The sequence below is a fragment of the Stigmatopora argus genome, chromosome 4 (genome assembly GCF_051989625.1).
Source record: "Stigmatopora argus isolate UIUO_Sarg chromosome 4, RoL_Sarg_1.0, whole genome shotgun sequence".
NCBI classification, from domain to species: domain Eukaryota; kingdom Metazoa; phylum Chordata; class Actinopteri; order Syngnathiformes; family Syngnathidae; genus Stigmatopora; species Stigmatopora argus.
In genome coordinates this window covers 1,282,501-1,301,971 of record NC_135390.1, presented here as the reverse complement: position 1 = coordinate 1,301,971, position 19,471 = coordinate 1,282,501, and the positions used below count along the sequence as shown (strand labels likewise).

The window sequence follows — 19,471 nt, the reverse complement described above, 5'->3', positions numbered from 1 at the left end:
TGAGGGGCCCAGTGGGGGCAGGGGGACTGAGCTGTATGCCTCCTTTGTGTTGGCATACAGCAGGTCCAGAGTTTTTTGTTCCCTGGTGTTGCACTTCACATACTGAGTGAAAGTGGGGAGAGTAGAAGCCAAGGAAGCATGTTTAAAATCACCGGAGATAGGAAGGAGAGACTGGGGGTGTTACGTCTGCACCCGCGACACTGTAGCATGAAGCAGCTCGTGAGCGACTGCCGCATCGGTGGAAGGAGGTATATACGCTGTTATTACGATAACGTGCGAGAACTCCCGAGGGATGTAAAACGGCCTGATGCTAACAGCTACTAGCTCGATATCTCGAGTGCAAAGTTGCTCCTTCACCGTAATATGCCCAGGGCTACACCATCTACTATTAATAAAAACAGCTAGTCCCCCACCTTTCTTCCTACCGCTCTCCTCAGCATTTCTGTCCGCCCTCACCAGCTGAAAACCATCCAAGGAGACTAGAGTCTGGTGTTAGTTCATTCAGCCAGGTCTCCGTGAAGCATATAATAGAGATTTTCCGATATTGTCGTTGTAGTTTAGTAAGCGCCGTTAGCTCTTCCATCTTATTGGGGAGAGATCTTACGTTTCCGATAATAATAGATGGGATGCTGGGTATGAAGCGTCGCTTTCTCTCCTGATATTTTTGTCCAGCTCTGCATCCTCTTCTCTTCCTCTTTAACTCGGCGGGGAGGTCCAGGGGCATCCAGGTGTTGCGTAGCGCTAACAGCTGATCCTTTGTGTAAAACAGCAGAGGCATGGCTGAATGGGTCAAAAATGTAATGTCCAGAATTTGCAAAGATAAACTAAACTAATAGATCAAAGACTGCTTCTCGCACGACTTGAGTCTTGAAGTAGAGTCTTGAAAGTAAATTTGTAAAACATTAAAGAATGGAGTATAAAATGTAAAGTAACAAGTAAAATCTTAAGAGACAATAAATTGTAAAAATAAAGGATAAAAAGCTGCAAAAAAGCTGTAAAAACACAATACGAGTGAGGGTTTAGGGAGCCACTGCAACTGGCTGCCGCTTGAACGGCGCCTATGATGTCTTGCTCTAACAAATTCCAAATTGCAAGAATTGTACCTGCTTATTAGACAGCCTACTGGTGATAACATTGATGTCCAGGATTATGCAAATTATGAAAATGAGTTGGACGAGAATGACTTTGTTCTTCCTTTTTCAGACCAGACATGCAAGTAAGGTGAATTCGGGTAAAGATCGAGACAACGGACTTCCCCAAGTGTATTTGTATTTGTCATAAAAAAGATTGTGATTACGTACAAATATATAATAACTTAATAATATAATTGCTTTCCTTAGCTTATTAACATTAGAAAAGTATAGTACATCTGCTTGCAATGAAGAACGCTGTGCTTTACTTAGTTAGACCAAACAACAGGAAGGTCAAATCATCTTAGACTGCTAGAATGCGGAGAAGAACCTTCGGCTCAACATGACCTTCATTTGTTTTGAGAGCTAAAACTTCTATTGACTTCTCACCTGTTTTCCCACCCCTGCCTTGAGAGCTGACATGTCCATTAACTAGGGTCCTTGAAGCTAATAAACAGGAAAAAGATGCATGTAACGCCAGAAGGAACCTGGACAAAGACGGGTCGGTTCGATTCTCTCTTGCAAGAAAACCACAGATGAGTCTGCTGTCTTTTATTTGTGCGTGCCTTTGGGAAAATGCCTATTGGCGATTCTAACATTCAGTAACCACAAAGAAACGGGCATTGAGTGTTACAGAAGTCTGTGAAGTTGAAGAAACTTTAAGAGACTACATAGTCAGGAAAAGTACGAAGTAAGGCTGCATGTGAGGCGCACATTTCAGCGCCACCAGAGGACCTAAGACTTGAAGTTGGAGGGCAATCAAGTTTTACATTTAAAAAAATTGCATAACTTCCATCAAGCTGCAAAATAGGAAAAATAAGGACAATATTCGTTTGCTTGTTCATTCATTTTCTAAACCGCTTCATCCTCACTAGGGTCGTGGGGGCTGCTGGAGCCTATGCCAGCTGACATTGTGCCCACGAGGCGGGGGTTGAGTATATTATTATATGTATCATTTATCAGTGTTAGCCTACATTAAGTGGACCGACCTGGATTTGAACCCAGGTCCCCCACTGTGAGGCCGACGCGCTAACCACTGGGCCGCCCAAATATCCATTAGTTCTTAATTAGTCCTTTCACCCTTACCTCTACAAAGAACCCAAGGAAGAAATAACCCGGAGGCCCTCCAAGAGGCGTGATAGAAGATGGGCCTAACAGGACGGACCACATGGAATTGACTATGGCAACGGAAAAGGAAAGCGAGCATATCAGAACTCCAATTAATGAGAAGATCCTCCGAAAGTGTGCTTGCGGATGGGAAAAGGTGACCATGTGCAGGGCACTACGAATCCGCCAGGGGAAGATGAAGTGCGATCAGAGAGGCCAACAGCGACCTTGCACCGCGGCAGTGGGTGAGACAAGAGGAACCAGGAGCCAGGTAGAAAACCACAGTGCCAAAGGACCTAATGTTGCTGAAAGCTGGGAAGGCGCAGAGGAAAAAAACCCCTTGGCTGAACCCCCAAGCAAACACCAAGACTCAGGCCGCACCATCCCACACAGAACAGAACCACAAGCAGAGACCAAGAAACGAGCAAGAAGGAATAAGATCAAATGGCCAAAATCAAACGAAGCAGAGACAGGGCGCTTTTTGGAAGTCCGGAAAGCTCAAGACCACCAGGGAGTTAATGGAACAGCACATCAAAAGGCAGTACAGCGACGAACTATGAGACGTCCCACTAGGAACATGATTAGTTTTATATTATTATGCATTTGCTTGCAATGAAAAATGCATTGCTTTACTAATAAACTTAATTTCATATTATTATATAGTTGCCAGTAAATGCTTTGCTCTTTAGAACCTTAGTTAGACTAAACACCAAAATGCATTGGACTGCTTGGAGTGGACTAAAAACAAAGAAGATTCAAAACACCTTGAGCTGCACATGGCTTTCAGACGTCCATTTGTTTTGACTATATTGACGTCTCACTTGTTTCCACCACTCCCTTGAAAGTTGAGACGTCCATTGTAACTAGGGTCCTTGAAGTGAATTAACAAGAAAAGAAGCGTGAGGCCAGAACGGAGCAGGGACTTGGCATGAACGGTTCTGTTCTCCTTGCAAGAAAAATCCAGAAGATTGTCTTTTCTCTTTATTTGTGCGTGCATTTGTAAATGCCTATTGGTGAACCTATCAGAACAAAAGGGTACATACCACCTCACCACCGACGGGTGAGTTTAACATCATGCCCCCCGAGCTCAGGGAAATTAGGTAAGCGGCGAAAAAGGCAAGGTCCTCATCAGCACCGGGCTCTGAGGGAGTCCCCTAAAAGTTATATAAAAACTGCCCCCAGGTATTAGAGCTACTCTGGTATCTAATGAGAACTACCTGGATAAGGCAGCTCATTCCATCGGAGTGGCAAAAGGCGGTAGCGGTCTTCATCCCAAAGGAAGCGAATTCCAAAGAAATAGGCCAATTCGGAAGCATCGCCCTGCTGAACGTAGAGGTGAAGATCTTCTTCACAGTGTATTGTGGAATATCGAGGCGCCTGTTAGTCTAGATAACACCTACTGTGGCAGATAGCAACATGTGTTCATGAGCCAGGGTCAGGCTGAGCTTAAAAATACTAGACAGTGCCGAGGCGATGGCGAAGGACGGCAGATGTCCTTCACGGTCTCACTATACTGTGCTTAGACGTCAGACGCTATTGCGAAGGGCTGCGGATGTCCTTCACTGTACTACTTAAAAGATGCTGAGATGTTCAATAGAGTGGGTCTTTGTTCCTGTCTCACTGCTGTCCAAGTGTGCACTCTGTTCGAGGTTCAATAGGTGTTAGCGAGAAGGATGTCCACCTACCTTCTAGAGCAGGGGTCTCAAACTTGCGGCCCGCGGGCCAACTGCGGCCCGCGGGACGATAATTTGCGGCCCCCGTCTTAATATGAAAGATCGATTTTTTTTTTTTTTAATTTTTTTTTTTTTTTACCCCTTTCCCCATGATGGCGCCGTTTAAGTGGCAGCCAGTGGCAGTAGCTCTGTCCACTCATGTTTTTCTTGTTTTACAGCATGTTTTACATGAAAAATTAGAGGGAACATTGACATGCACCTGCTTGTGGCAGGTGTGATACTGGTGTGCCGATAGCGAGCAATGATGATGTCGTGACCGGATGATTCGCCTAAAGACGTTTCGCCGACGGACGTTTGACAGACGGACAGGTCGTACTAGTATTTGTTAGTTTAATGATTAAATACAAATACTAGTATTTGTATTTAATCATTAAACGCTGTTTTCAGCTGGATTTGACCGAATTTGAGAGCATTTTGAGCCGTTTGGCGAATGGACGTCTATAGACGTTTTTTTGCCTCCATCGCGATATCATCCAGTATTTGTATTTAATCATTAAATGCTGTTTTAGGATGGATTTGACCCGATTGCTGTCATTTTACGGCTCGGTTCTGCTACATCTGCCTGCCCAAGAGTGCTTATTCCCGGACTGCCATTGATGGTAGACGAACATTGATTTTTACTATAATTTGGACAACACCGGCGGCGGGCCGGATTAAAAATCCTAACGGGCCGTATATGGCCCGCGGGCCGAGGTTGAAAAACTTGTACACACACGATCCGGCGGGGCGAGCGTTCGAATCCCGTTTCGGCGAAACCTCCGTTCGGCCGAATGAACGTTCGGTGGAACGTCCATTCGGCGACCTGCCCGTCTGTCAAACGTCCGTCGGCGAAACGTCTTTAGGCGAATCATCCGAGTACCGATGATGTCGCTCACACTGGTACTCAGTGCGCTCAGGGAGGTTGTCTTTCTGCTCAGACCAACAAAAAATTAGAGGGAACTTTGGTTCGGAGCTGAATGAACCAATCACGGTGAGGTATACGGCTCTGGAGGGCGGGACATCGGCCGGGCTGTCCAGTGCCTCGCTCACTCACTCATTCATTCCTCCAATCAGCTGGGCGGAGGAGAAGCCGTGAGGCCGATCACTCCGCTCGGCGCGCACACTCCTCCGCTGCTCTCAGCATAGAACTGAATGAGGCGCTATGATCCGTGATCCAGCCTGTGTCAGTGTCTGTAGCCATCTCCGCGATTGAAACGGAGAGCGAAAGTGCACATGCGCCACAAACCCGCGCGACTGAATGTGAAAGATCAACCCGAGACTCATTCCAAGTGGAAAAACATTACAGAGCCCCAGAGATGTCTCTTTCAAAGCCTGCCGTGAAGAGAAAGGTCGGTGATGAGCACAGACAGTTTCAAGAAAAGTGGGGAGTGCAATATTTCTTTGTTGAACACAGGGGCACCCCGACGTGTCTCATTTACACTGAAAAAGTTGCGGTGCACAAGGAATACAATTTGAAACGTAATTGTACTATGAGACATGCTGAGGAGTACGAAAAATACCAGGGAGATGAGAGAGCCAACCAGGTTGGCAGTCTTAAAACACGTCTTCTGAGGCAACAGGATCTCTTCAAGAAGGCTACCAAAGACAGTAATGCAGCAGTCAAAGCTAGCTACGCCGTTTGTGAGTTGATTGATCCTGTGCTAAGTGATCCCAAATGGCTCATGGACTTGGCTTTTCTTGTTGATATCACACATGAGCTTAATGTACTGAACAAGAAGCTACAAGGCCAGGGGCAACTTGTCAGTGCTGCCTATGACAACGTGAGAGCATTCTGCACTAAACTTGTGTTATGGAAAGCCCAGCTCTCTCAGACAAACCTTTGCCATTTCCCAGCATGCAAGGCTCTCGTGGATGCAGGCACACCATTCAGTGGTGAGAAGTATGTTGAGGCCATTTCGAAGCTACAGGAGGAATTTGATCACATATTTGCAGACTTCAAGACACACAAAGCCACATTTCAAATTTTTGCGGACCCCTTCTCCTTTGATGTGCAAGATGCCCCTCCTGAGCTTCAAATGGAGCTCATTGACCTGCAGTGCAACTCTGCACTCAAAGCCAAGTTCAGGGAGGTGAGTGGAGAAGCAGACAAGCTTGGGCAATTTTTGAGAGAGTTGACCCCCAGCTTCCCTGAACTTTCCCGAAGGTTCAAGCGGACCATGTGCCTTTTTGGGAGCACATACTTGTGTGAGAAGCTCTTCTCCACCTTGAACTTCAATAAGTCCAAGTACAGGTCCAGACTTACTGATGAGCATCTTCAAGCTCTACTGAGGGTCTCCACTGCTTCCTCCCTCAAGCCAAATGTGACTATGTGAGAAGAAGCGCTGCCAGGTCTCTAGCAGCAAGGAGTAGGCAAAAGAAGCCGTGTTCAGAATATTTCATGTTCAATGTTCCATTCAAGTTCAGAAAGTTAAAGGTTAAAGAGCTGTTAATACAGACATTTGAAACGGAATAAAAATAATTCATTTTCTCTACTTAGCCAGCCAGTGTATATCTACTGTATGCTCATTAGTATTATTTGGTTTTATATTACTGATTGATTTATTTTTTATTCATCTTTAAGTTAATTTATTTAATTCATTATTTTTTGTTAAAAAATAAAGATATTTGATAACGTTGGAAAGTTTTATCAGTGCTTTTCTTGTGGAAATCCTGATGCGGCCCAGTCTCACCCAGACTTGGCCTCTAGCGGCCCCCAGGTAAATTGAGTTCGAGACCCCTGGTCTAGAGTGTCGCCTCTTCTCCCGGCACTCTTTCTCTCATCACTCTCGTCCACTGCTCACAGCTGATCCCGCATGCATGACAGCTGAGGCACGGCTGAACGGCTCCAAAGACGTCTAGGACTAGCCCAAAGAAACCAAGCCACGCGACGGGTTGGAAAAGAAAACAACACAAAGAACAAAGCAAAGTATAAGGGAAAGCATTAAGAAATACTAAAATGCAATTAAGTAAGATAGAAAAGCAGCAAAAACACAAAACGAGCAAGAGCTACAGCTACCGCCTGCTGGTTGACCGGCACCATCTTAAAAAAAATGCAACAAACATGTCAGATTATCAGATCTCATTGTCTTCTTATACTCTATGTATTTTCGTCACGTGGCTGAAAACTCTCGCTGTTGGCATTAGAGTGAGGAAGGCAGAGCAGAACTTGCTGAGGCGTTATAGTGAAGTGGCGGACGTGACACGACCGAATTCAGATGTGAAAGGGGGGGGGGGGGGGGGGTGAGAGGCAAACAGAGAGGTATTAATAGCTAGTGGAGAGGAACTATTTTCGCTGCGCAATATTTAAAGTACCGTATTTTCCGCATTATAAGGCGCCCTCAATATAAGGCACACCTAATGAATTACATATTTCATTTTTTCCATATACAGTGGGGCAAATAAGTATTTAGTCAACCACCAATTCTGCAAGTTCTCCTACTTGAAAAGATTAGAGAACCCTGTAATTGCCAACATGGGTAAGCCTCAACCATGAGAGACAGAATGTGGAAAAAAACCCAGAAAATCACATTGTTTGATTTTTAAAGAATTTATTTCCAAATTAGAGTGGAAAATAAGTACCGTAATTACTCGAATATAACACGCATATTTTTGCTATATAATTAATTCCAATAGTTGGGGGTGCGTGTTATAATCAATAACTAAAATAAATTACAAATTTTCGATCAAAAAAAGCATTGTCAAACTCACTTTGACGCACGGACATTGTGCAATTTCCAACTTTGAATTCAAAATACACGCATATTAAAGATCGTCAAGCCTCACAAACATCACAATCCTGCATTAATAAGCTGGAAAGTAGAATACTACATTGTAGTGTAGTACGTACTTGTATTTAGAAATATGTCCAGCGGGGGGCAGTACATTCCCTTGTTACATGTGATAGTCTTTTCCATTGTGCATATCTTCAAATCATTTATTTATTCAATTTGTATGTTCCTTTTCTTGTTTGAGAATGACAATAGATATTTGAATTAAAACATGGTATTGTCAATTGAAATGTAGTCAATGTTCAAGGAAGTCTAAAAGGTATTGCAACATAACATGTCTACATGATATGTTTGTCCACTCTGTGTATCATCTATTGCCCTAAAATTCAAACGCATAACTCCACCAACTGGACGACACTCGACACGCTCGTACCTGAAGATTTCTCTATCCGGTTTTGAACAAAACAATCGTGAAACGAAGAAAAAAAGGTAAGATTTCTGATTTTCGTCAGCGGGAAATTTTAGGTGCGCACTATATTCGAGTACTGCGTTTTTCCAGATTTTTTTGGCCCAAAATTACCTGCGTGTTATTTTCGAGTGCGCGTTATATACAATATATACAATCTCTCCCTCAATTGACCCTCACCAGTTTGCTTATAGAGCAAACAGGTCCACTGATGATGCTATTGCCATTGCTCTTCATACAGCACTGAGCCACCTGGAACACCCTGGGAACTACGTGAGGATGCTCTTCATTGACTATAGCTCAGCCTTCAATACCATAAAACCGGACATTCTGACTGACAAACTCTCCCACCTTGGACTATCCTCTTCAATCTGCTGCTGGATAAAGGACTTCTTGACCAACCGACCACAGACTGTTAGACTTGGTCCCCACCTCTCTTCCTCCATTACACTAAGCACTGGCTCCCCTCAAGGCTGTGTACTGAGTCCTCTTCTGTACTCCCTGTACACCTACGACTGCACACCCACCCACCAGTCTAACACCATCATCAAATTCGCTGACGACACCACTGTGGTCGGACTCATCTCAGGAGGGGATGAGTCGGCTTACAGAGATGAGGTCAACAATTTGTCTTCGTGGTGCTCGGTGAACAATCTCACACTGAACACCACGAAAACTAAAGAAATCATCCTGGACTTTCGCAAACACGGCACAGATCTGGCCCCACTCCTCATAAATGGAGTATGTGTAGACAGGGTCCAGTCCTTTAAATTCCTGGGGGTCCACGTCACGGACAAGCTCTCATGGTCTACAAACACCACGGCAGTGGTGAAGAAGGCTCAGACACGACTCCATTTCCTCAGGGTACTTAGGAAGAACAACTTGGGCACCAATCTTCTGAGAAACTTCTATAGAACCACTGTAGAGAGCATCCTGGCGTACGGCATCACAGTGTGGTACGCTGGAAGCACGGCGGCAGACAAAAAGGCCATGCAGAAAGTGATTAACACTGCCCAGAGGATTGTCGGCTGCTCTCTGCCCTCACTTGAAGACATTGCCAGCCCTCGTTACCTCAGCAGAGCCAAGAACATCATAGGGGACCCTTACCACCCTGGTCACAATCTGTTCCAGCTGCTGCCCTCTGGCAGACGCTATAGGTCCCACAAAGCACGGACAAATAGGCTTAAGGACAGTTTTTTCCCCACATCCATCAGAAATCTAAACTCGCGCTAACATAACACACATTCCCCTCTGCGGTGTATGAACAGATGTTTGGTTGGTGATCTGCCTCCTACTAGCTGACTGAGGAAAGGTAAGTGGAAGACAGTGAGAGGTAAGCGAGAGGTAAGCGACCTGTATCCTCAACAGCGGAATGACAAATTACAAGTCCGTAACTTACACTTATTAGGTCTTTTGCCGATTAAACGTAGCTTATGGAGAAGCACCATCAATTTTGTCACGCAGTTTCTGCGTGTGATGACAAGTAGGCTTTTGTGTTGTGATAATGACGACAGGGCCTATGTCCGATTATTATTATTATTATTATTATATTCGAGTAATTACGGTATTTGGTCACCTACAAACAAGCAAGATTTCTGGCTGTCAAAGAGGTCTAACTTCTTCTAACAAGGTCTAAGGAGGTCTCCACTTGTTACCTGTATTAATAGCATCTGTTTTAACTCATTATCGGTATAAAAGACACCTGTCCACAACCTCAGTCTCTCACACTCCAAATTCTACTATGGCCAAGACCAAAGAGTTGTCGAAGGACATCAGAGACAAAATTGTAGACCTGCACCAGGCTGGGAAGACTGAATCTGCAATAGGTAAAACGCTGCCAACCTCCGTCGAGCCCATTTTAGGGGTACCCCTGTCCCATTTCCGAAGTATTTCCGGAGTGAATGCGATTCACAAAAAATACATATCAAATGTAAAAAAAAAAGCATAGTTCAATTTAAATCAAACTTTTATCATATTTTTACATTAATTGAAATATTGTTTTTGCAAACTATTGAAAAAGTACAGAATAATGAAAATAAGTTTATTTTTTTTGTTTGTGTCCTCCTACGTGCATTTTGCAGTCTGTAATTCCAACATGTGTCATGCTGTAGTCGCAATTGCATGTTCTGCAATGCGCAAATGTCTGTTCTTTTGGAGACGGCTTCAACATGGGATATTTCGTCGAATACGAACCAATAAACTTCAGCAAGTGTCTGGGTTTCTTATTAGAAGTTTCATCCAAATTGCCATCCAAGACTTACCAGTGCTGTGTACGCCTACTTCCTTTAGAACAACCTGAGAAATGATAAGATTTGTTTCAAAACAAAAGACTGGTGGTTTAGCCAGCATTAATAATACTTACTTCCCTTGTGAAAAAAATGAAAACGAAAATGTTAAAGTGACAGAAGCTACCTATGCAATCGATTCTGAATCGATTGCCACGCTGAGGTCACAGAAGACGAATCATGCATCAGAACTTGTAACTCGGATGATTCACAATGCATTCGTGTTACCAAATTCTTCCGGTTTACAGTGCAGTTGAAACGGAAGCCGTTGTGATGGTGTGAATTTCGTGGGATTTTGATTGGAAATTTGGTACTTTCACGAAATGATTGCTTCAAAAAAATGTGAGTGAAATTTTTTGGGGATTTCCGGATTTTAGGGAGGTTGTCCGGAGTTTGCGTTGCATTTCCCGAGAAACTCCTGAAATTCCGGAATAGTTGGCAGCCCTGAAGATCTCACCCCAAGGCTTCAAAATGATAACAAAAACGGTGAGCAAAAATCCCAGAACCACACGTAGTAAATGACCTACAGAGAGCTGTGACCACAGTGACAAAGGCTACTATCAGTAACACAATGTGCCGCCAGGGACTCAAATACTGCACTGCCAGACGTGTCCCCCTGCTGAAACCAGTACACATCCAGGCCATCTGCGGTTCGCTTGAGAGCATTTGGATGATCCAGAAGAGGACTGGGAGAATGTGTTAGAACTTTTTGGTAGAAACTCAGGTTCTCGTGTTTGGAGGAGAAAAAAAACTGAATTGCATCTGAAGAACACCTTACCCACTGTGAAGCATGGGGGTGTAAACATCATGCTTTGGGGCTGTTTTTCTGCAAAGGGACCAGGACGACTGATCTGTGTAAAGGAAAGAATGAATGGGGCCATGAATCGAGAGATTTTGAGTGAAAATCTCCTTCCATCAGTAAGGACATTGAAGATGAGACGTGGCTGGGTCTTTCAGCATGACAATGATCCCAAACACAGCCAGGGCAACAAAGGAGTGGCTTCGTAAGGAGCATTTCAAGGTCCTGGGGTGGCCTAGCCAGTCTCCAGATCTCAACCCCATAGAAAATCTGTGGAGGGAGTTGAAAGTCCATGTTGCCCAACGACAGCCCCAGATCTGCATGGAGGAGACTTTCTTTTTTTCTTTTTCCAGATTCTGCCTCTCATGGTTTAGGTTTACTCATGTTGGCAATTACAGGCCTCTCTAATCTTTTCAAGTAGGAGAACTTGCCCAATTGGTGGTTGACTAAATACTTATTAGCCCCACTGTATAAGGCGGACCGCACCACATTCATTATATGGGTCTACAGTAGGGGTTCGGGTTACGTTATGCATCCACTAGATGGTGCTGCACTAAAGGGAATGTGAACAAAACAGTCAGATAGGTCAGTCAAACTTTATTAATAGATCACAAATCAGCTTTCTGACAACTCCATTCACTCCCAAAATGAATAAACTAAATTATTAGTATTTTCGTGACACAGTTTATCTGTTAACAACAGCAAGGTATAACATGTAAGTGCAACTTTTATATCACATAGTGGAGGGGAACTTTTCTTCCATTCAGTAAACACATAAAAAACATTCTGATGCTGTTACGGTACATTAAACATTAGTGCAATAACAATATAGTAACACTCGTATTAGTGCAAAGCAATAACAATAACATTAATAACTCAAATAATAACTCAATGTTGTTCACGCGAGTGAATTGTGCGTGCTCTCACTTACACAATGAGGCACTATAGCATTCAGGTGTTGACGTCCATATTCAAACTGGTAGCACCAGACCTTTAACTTTCCGGGGAGTTGGCTCTGGTCAATCCTTGACAGGCCATCAGTAAGTTGTCTCATGATGGATGGTCCTCTCCATCTGTTTATCAGACAGCTCTGCGGTGTACTGCCTCCCTAGACTTTTGATGGGTTGCTCAGAGAGGAGGGGGATTCTTTCTCCCCCGACGATAAAGGTGGTGTTGTCGTTTCTCTTCAGCAGTCGAGATGTGCATGCTGCTGTCTGAAGGAGGCTGGTGACATCGTCCATGTAGCTCCTCAATGGGGGTAATCTCTGGCAAGATGGTAATTTAATTCTTACAACCGTTTGTCCTGCTCCAATGAGGATTGCCTCAAAGGCTGCCAGAAAGAGGATTGGAGATATGGCGCACCCCATTGCATTTCCCACTTCTAGCTTCTGCCACCCGGTGGTAAATTCCTGGAGGGCAAAGCTTACCTGCAAGGCGCTGAACTACAGTGCTACCAGCTTCTTGATGCAGGGAGACATATGGAAGAACTCCAAGGCGTAACTGATCAGCAGTTGTGGGACAGATCCATACACATTGGCGAGATCGAGCCAAATGATGTGCAGGTCGGTCTTCTTCCACTTGGCCTTCTGGGTCTGGTCCCAGATCATGGCAGAGTGCTCTATGCGCCATGGAAAGCCCGGGATTCCTGCTTTATATTTATAAGGATGTAAGATGGCGGCGCGCACTGACGCAGCGGCTCTAAGCAGCTCTCCAGTTCGGTGTCGTTCGTTATCTTATAGTCGCCTGGATTTACTCAATATCCGAAGGATATGCGATACATCCGATTTCTTAACACACTCTCCGGGATCTCCGTGGCTAGCCAGCCCACCAAAAGCACGTCGAAGGCGGCGAAGGGACAGGAAACAGAAGCGTGGATGCCGGGCTGGCCTGGCTGCTAAGCTGAAACAACAACCACATCGAGCTCCGCTTCCCAGTATCCTTTTGACCAACGCCCGATCCATCACCCACAAAATGGATGAGTTGGAACTTCGTATTGCTACCAACAGCTTTGTTAGAAACTGTAATATTATCATCATCACAGAAACGTGGCTACACCCGCTTATCCCCGACGCCGCGGTATCGCTAGCTAGCCGAACGCTTTTTCGAAACGACCGATCGAAAGTATTAACAGGCAAAGGCAAGGGAGGAGGACTGGGCATGTATATACATAATGAATGGTGTTGTGACAGTAAAATTATTGACACTCACTGTTCCCCGGATTTAGAGTTATTAGCAATACGATGTAGGCCCTATTATCTACCAAGAGAGCTAAACGTCGTCATAGCAACAGCTATCTATATACCTCCGAATGCTAACGTTAACACGGCACTGAACCTCCTGCTAACGGCTATAAACAAACAACAGCTTGACCACCCCGATGGCGTTTTTATTGTCGCTGGTGATTTCAACAAGGCGTGTTTAAAGACTGTTTTACCTAAGTTTATTCAGTACGTAAATTGTAATACTAGAGGAGACAAAACTCTTGACCATGTCTATTCTAACATCAAACATGCTTATAAAGCCACTTCCCTCCCTCACCTAGCTGGATCAGATCACCTCTGCCTATCTCTCACCCCCGCTTACACTCCACTCCGGAGGCAAACAACGCCACAAATAAAGACAATAAAAACTTGGCCCGACAACGCACTCTCTCAGCTGCAGGACTGCTTTTCCCGCACCAACTGGGAACTTTTTGTACACGACAACCTCCAGGACTACACGGACTCTGTACTTTCTTACATAAAAAACTGCATCGACAACGTCACTATAGATAAACGAATACGGGTTTTTTCTAACCAAAAACCCTGGATGACCAATGAGACACAGGCACTCATCAAATGCCGTAATTCCGCCTTTAGATCAGGGGACAAGATAAAATATAGCGCTGCCAGAGCTGAGCTGAAAAGAGGCATTAAAAAGGCCAAGGCAGCATATACCAAAAAAATTGAGGAGCACTTCACAGAAAATAACCCAAAGAAGATGTGGCAAGGAATACGACATATTACCAACTACAATAACAATAACAATAATATGTCTGTTAATGCAGATGCCTCACTAGCGGAGAATTTGAACCGTTTCTTTGCCCGCTTTGAGACTGACAAATCAGACCCAGTCTCAACACCCCCACCACCACCCTGCAGCAATACACTGACGTTCCGGGAACAGGAAGTGAGACTGGTAATGCGGTCTGTGAACACCAGGAAGGCTGCGGGCCCAGACTGAGTACCTGGGAAGGTGCTCAAAGCCTGTGCTGACCAGCTGGCTGGAGTCTTCACAAATATTTTCAATTGTTCCCTGCAACTATCCATCATTCCATCTTGTCTGAAATCTGCCACCATCATCCCTGTCCCCAAAAAGCCGACCATTGGCAGCATGAATGATTATAGGCCTGTTGCCCTCACGCCTGTGATCATGAAGTGCTTTGAAAAGTTGGTAGCCCGCCATATCAGAAATACAATCTCTCCCTCAATTGACCCTCACCAGTTTGCTTATAGAGCAAACAGGTCCACTGATGATGCTATTGCCATTGCTCTTCATACAGCACTGAGCCATCTGGAACACCCTGGGAACTACGTGAGGATGCTCTTCATTGACTACAGCTCAGCCTTCAATACCATAAAACCGGACATTCTGACTGACAAACTCTCCCACCTTGGACTATCCTCTTCAATCTGCTGCTGGATAAAGGACTTCTTGACCAACCGACCACAGACTGTTAGACTTGGTCCCCACCTCTCTTCCTCCATGACACTAAGCACTGGCTCCCCTCAAGGTGTGTCCTGAGTCCTCTTCTGTACTCCCTGTACACCTACGACTACACCCACCCACCAGTCTAACGCCATCATCAAATTCGCTGACGACACCACTGTGGTCGGACTCATCTCAGGAGGGGATGAGTCGGCTTACAGAGATGAGGTCAACAATTTTTCTTCGTGGTGCTCGGTGAACAATCTCACAATGAACACCACGAAAACTAAAGAAATAATCTTGGACTTTCGCAAACACGGCACAGATCTGGCCCCACTCCTCATAAATGGAGTATGTGTAGACAGGGTCCAGTCCTTTAAATTCCTGGGGGTCCACGTCATGGACAAGCTCTCATGGTCTACAAACACCACGGCAGTGGTGAAGAAGGCTCAGACACGACTCCATTTCCTCAGGGTACTTAGGAAGAACAACTTGGGCACCAATCTTCTGAGAACCTTCTATAGAACCACTGTAGAGAGCATCCTGGCGTACGGCATCACAGTGTGGTACGCTGGAAGCACGGCGGCAGACAAAAAGGCCATGCAGAAAGTGATTAACACTGCCCAGAAGATTGTCGGCTGCTCTCTGCCCTCACTTGAAGACATTGCCAGCCCGCGTTACCTCAGCAGAGCCAAGAACATCATAGGGGACCCTTACCACCCTGGTCACAATCTGTTCCAGCTGCTGCCCTCTGGCAGACGCTATAGGTCCCACAAAGCTCGGACAAATAGGCTTAAGGACAGTTTTTTCCCCACATCCATCAGACATCTAAACTCGCGCTAACATACCACACATTCCCTTCTGCGGCATATGAATAGATGGTTGGTTGGTGATCTGCCTCCTGCTAGCTGACTTGAAGGAAGGTAAGTGGCAGACAGTAAGGTAAGTGGCAGACAGTAAGGTAAGTGTCAGACAGTGTGCGGTAATCGAGAGGTAAGCGACCTGTATCCACAACAGCGGAATGACAAATTACAAGTCCGTAACTTACACTTATTTAGGTCTTTTGCCGATTAAACGTAGCTTATGGAGAAGCACCATCAATTTCGTCACACGCAGTTTCTGCGTGTGATGACAAGTAGGCTTTTTGTGTTGTGGTAATGACGACATGGCCTATGTCCGATTATTATTATTATTATTATTATTATTATTATTATTTTTGCCAGTTGGTATCGATGTGGACATTCTCTAGAACAGGGGTCTCGAACTCAATTTACCTGGGGGCCGCTAGAGGCCAAGTCTGGGTGAGACTGGGCCGCATCAGGATTTCCACAAGAAAAGCACTGATAAAACTTTCCAACGTTATCAAATATCTTTATTTTTTAACAAAAAATAATGAATTAAATAAATTAACTTAAAGATGAATAAAAAATAAATCAATCAGTAATATAAAACCAAATAATACTAATGAGCATACAGTAGATATACACTGGCTGGCTAAGTAGAGAAAATGAATTATTTTTATTCCGTTTCAAATGTCTGTATTAACAGCTCTTTAACCTTTAACTTTCTGAACTTGAATGGAACATTGAACATGAAATATTCTGAACACGGCTTCTTTTGCCTACTCCTTGCTGCTAGAGACCTGGCAGCGCTTCTTCTCACATAGTCACATTTGGCTTGAGGGAGGAAGCAGTGGAGACCCTCAGTAGAGCTTGAAGATGCTCATCAGTAAGTCTGGACCTGTACTTGGACTTATTGAAGTTCAAGGTGGAGAAGAGCTTCTCACACAAGTATGTGCTCCCAAAAAGGCACATGGTCCGCTTGAACCTTCGGGAAAGTTCAGGGAAGCTGGGGGTCAACTCTCTCAAAAATTGCCCAAGCTTGTCTGCTTCTCCACTCACCTCCCTGAACTTGGCTTTGAGTGCAGAGTTGCACTGCAGGTCAATGAGCTCCATTTGAAGCTCAGGAGGGGCATCTTGCACATCAAAGGAGAAGGGGTCCGCAAAAATTTGAAATGTGGCTTTGTGTGTCTTGAAGTCTGCAAATATGTGATCAAATTCCTCCTGTAGCTTCGAAATGGCCTCAACATACTTCTCACCACTGAATGGTGTGCCTGCATCCACGAGAGCCTTGCATGCTGGGAAATGGCAAAGGTTTGTCTGAGAGAGCTGGGCTTTCCATAACACAAGTTTAGTGCAGAATGCTCTCACGTTGTCATAGGCAGCACTGACAAGTTGCCCCTGGCCTTGTAGCTTCTTGTTCAGTACATTAAGCTCATGTGTGATATCAACAAGAAAAGCCAAGTCCATGAGCCATTTGGGATCACTTAGCACAGGATCAATCAACTCACAAACGGCGTAGCTAGCTTTGACTGCTGCATTACTGTCTTTGGTAGCCTTCTTGAAGAGATCCTGTTGCCTCAGAAGACGTGTTTTAAGACTGCCAACCTGGTTGGCTCTCTCATCTCCCTGGTATTTTTCGTACTCCTCAGCATGTCTCATAGTACAATTACGTTTCAAATTGTATTCCTTGTGCACCGCAACTTTTTCAGTGTAAATGAGACACGTCGGGGTGCCCCTGTGTTCAACAAAGAAATATTGCACTCCCCACTTTTCTTGAAACTGTCTGTGCTCATCACCGACCTTTCTCTTCACGGCAGGCTTTGAAAGAGACATCTCTGGGGCTCTGTAATGTTTTTCCACTTGGAATGAGTCTCGGGTTGATCTTTCACATTCAGTCGCGCGGGTTTGTGGCGCATGTGCACTTTCGCTCTCCGTTTCAATCGCGGAGATGGCTACAGACACTGACACAGGCTGGATCACGGATCATAGCGCCTCATTCAGTTCTATGCTGAGAGCAGCGGAGGAGTGTGCGCGCCGAGCGGAGTGATCGGCCTCACGGCTTCTCCTCCGCCCAGCTGATTGGAGGAATGAATGAGTGAGTGAGCGAGGCACTGGACAGCCCGGCCGATGTCCCGCCCTCCAGAGCCGTATACCTCACCGTGATTGGTTCATTCAGCTCCGAACCAAAGTTCCCTCTAATTTTTTGTTGGTCTGAGCAGAAAGACAACCTCCCTGAGCGCACTGAGTACCAGTGTGAGCGACATCATCGGTACTCGGATGATTCGCCTAAAGACGTTTCGCCGACGGACGTTTGACAGACGGGCAGGTCGCCGAATGGACGTTCCACCGAACGTTCATTCGGCCGAACGGAGGTTTCGCCGAAACGGGATTCGAACGCTCGCCCCGCCGGATCGTGTGTGTACAAGTTTTTCAACCTCGGCCCGCGGGCCATATACGGCCCGTTAGGATTTTTAATCCGGCCCGCCGCCGGTGTTGTCCAAATTATAGTAAAAATCAATGTTCGTCTACCATCAATGGCAGTCCGGGAATAAGCACTCTTGGGCAGGCAGATGTAGCAGAACCGAGCCGTAAAATGACAGCAATCGGGTCAAATCCATCCTAAAACAGCATTTAATGATTAAATACAAATACTGGATGATATCGCGATGGAGGCAAAAAAACGTCTATAGACGTCCATTCGCCAAACGGCTCAAAATGCTCTCAAATTCGGTCAAATCCAGCTGAAAACAGCGTTTAATGATTAAATACAAATACTAGTATTTGTATTTAATCATTAAACTAACAAATACTAGTACGACCTGTCCGTCTGTCAAACGTCCGTCGGCGAAACGTCTTTAGGCGAATCATCCGGTCACGACATCATCATTGCTCGCTATCGGCACACCAGTATCACACCTGCCACAAGCAGGTGCATGTCAATGTTCCCTCTAATTTTTCATGTAAAACATGCTGTAAAACAAGAAAAACATGAGTGGACAGAGCTACTGCCACTGGCTGCCACTTAAACGGCGCCATCATGGCGAAAGGGGTAAAAAAAAAAAAAAAAAAAAAAAAAAAAAAAAATTAAAAAAAAAAAAATCGATCTTTCATATTAAGACGGGGGCCGCAAATTATCGTCCCGCGGGCCGCAGTTGGCCCGCGGGCCGCAAGTTTGAGACCCCTGCTCTAGACCGAGCATTCCACAGAGCTGCCAATTTCTCCGGAATTTCAGGAGTTTGCTCCGGACAAGAAATGCAAACTGCGGGACTCCTGACAACCTCCCTAAACTCCGTAAATTAAAAAAAATGTTACCTATTTTTTTTTGGAAGCGACCATTTCGGAAAAGTGCCAAATTTCCAATTTAAATGCCTCGAAATTCACACCATCGCTACGGCCTCCGCCATCTCACGCATTTGATTCAACTGCACTGTAAACCGGATGAATTCGGTAACAGGAGTGCATGGTGAATCATCCAAACATGATTTAAATTGTCCTACGTGATTTTTTTTTTACATTTTATATAGATTTTCCGCAAATTGAAACATAAAACTCCTGAAATGGGACAAGGGTACTCCTTAAATGGGGTCGACAGAGGTTGACAGCTCTGATTTCATCATTGTTATGGGGAGCGAGACATCTCTTCCCGGTCAGATGGATGAGCTGTCGGTGCTTGCCGGGTTGCAACGGGGCTATCGGGTGTGTTGTGTTGTGTGCG

The 19,471-nt window shown here is 45.1% G+C and overlaps 1 protein-coding gene across 26 annotated transcripts in view; it reads right to left on the bottom strand.

Moving 5' to 3' along the window:
• Nucleotides 1–19,471, bottom strand: part of enpp2 (ectonucleotide pyrophosphatase/phosphodiesterase 2) — a 360,090-nt gene that overhangs the window by 338,824 nt on the left and 1,795 nt on the right. The window lies entirely within an intron of this gene.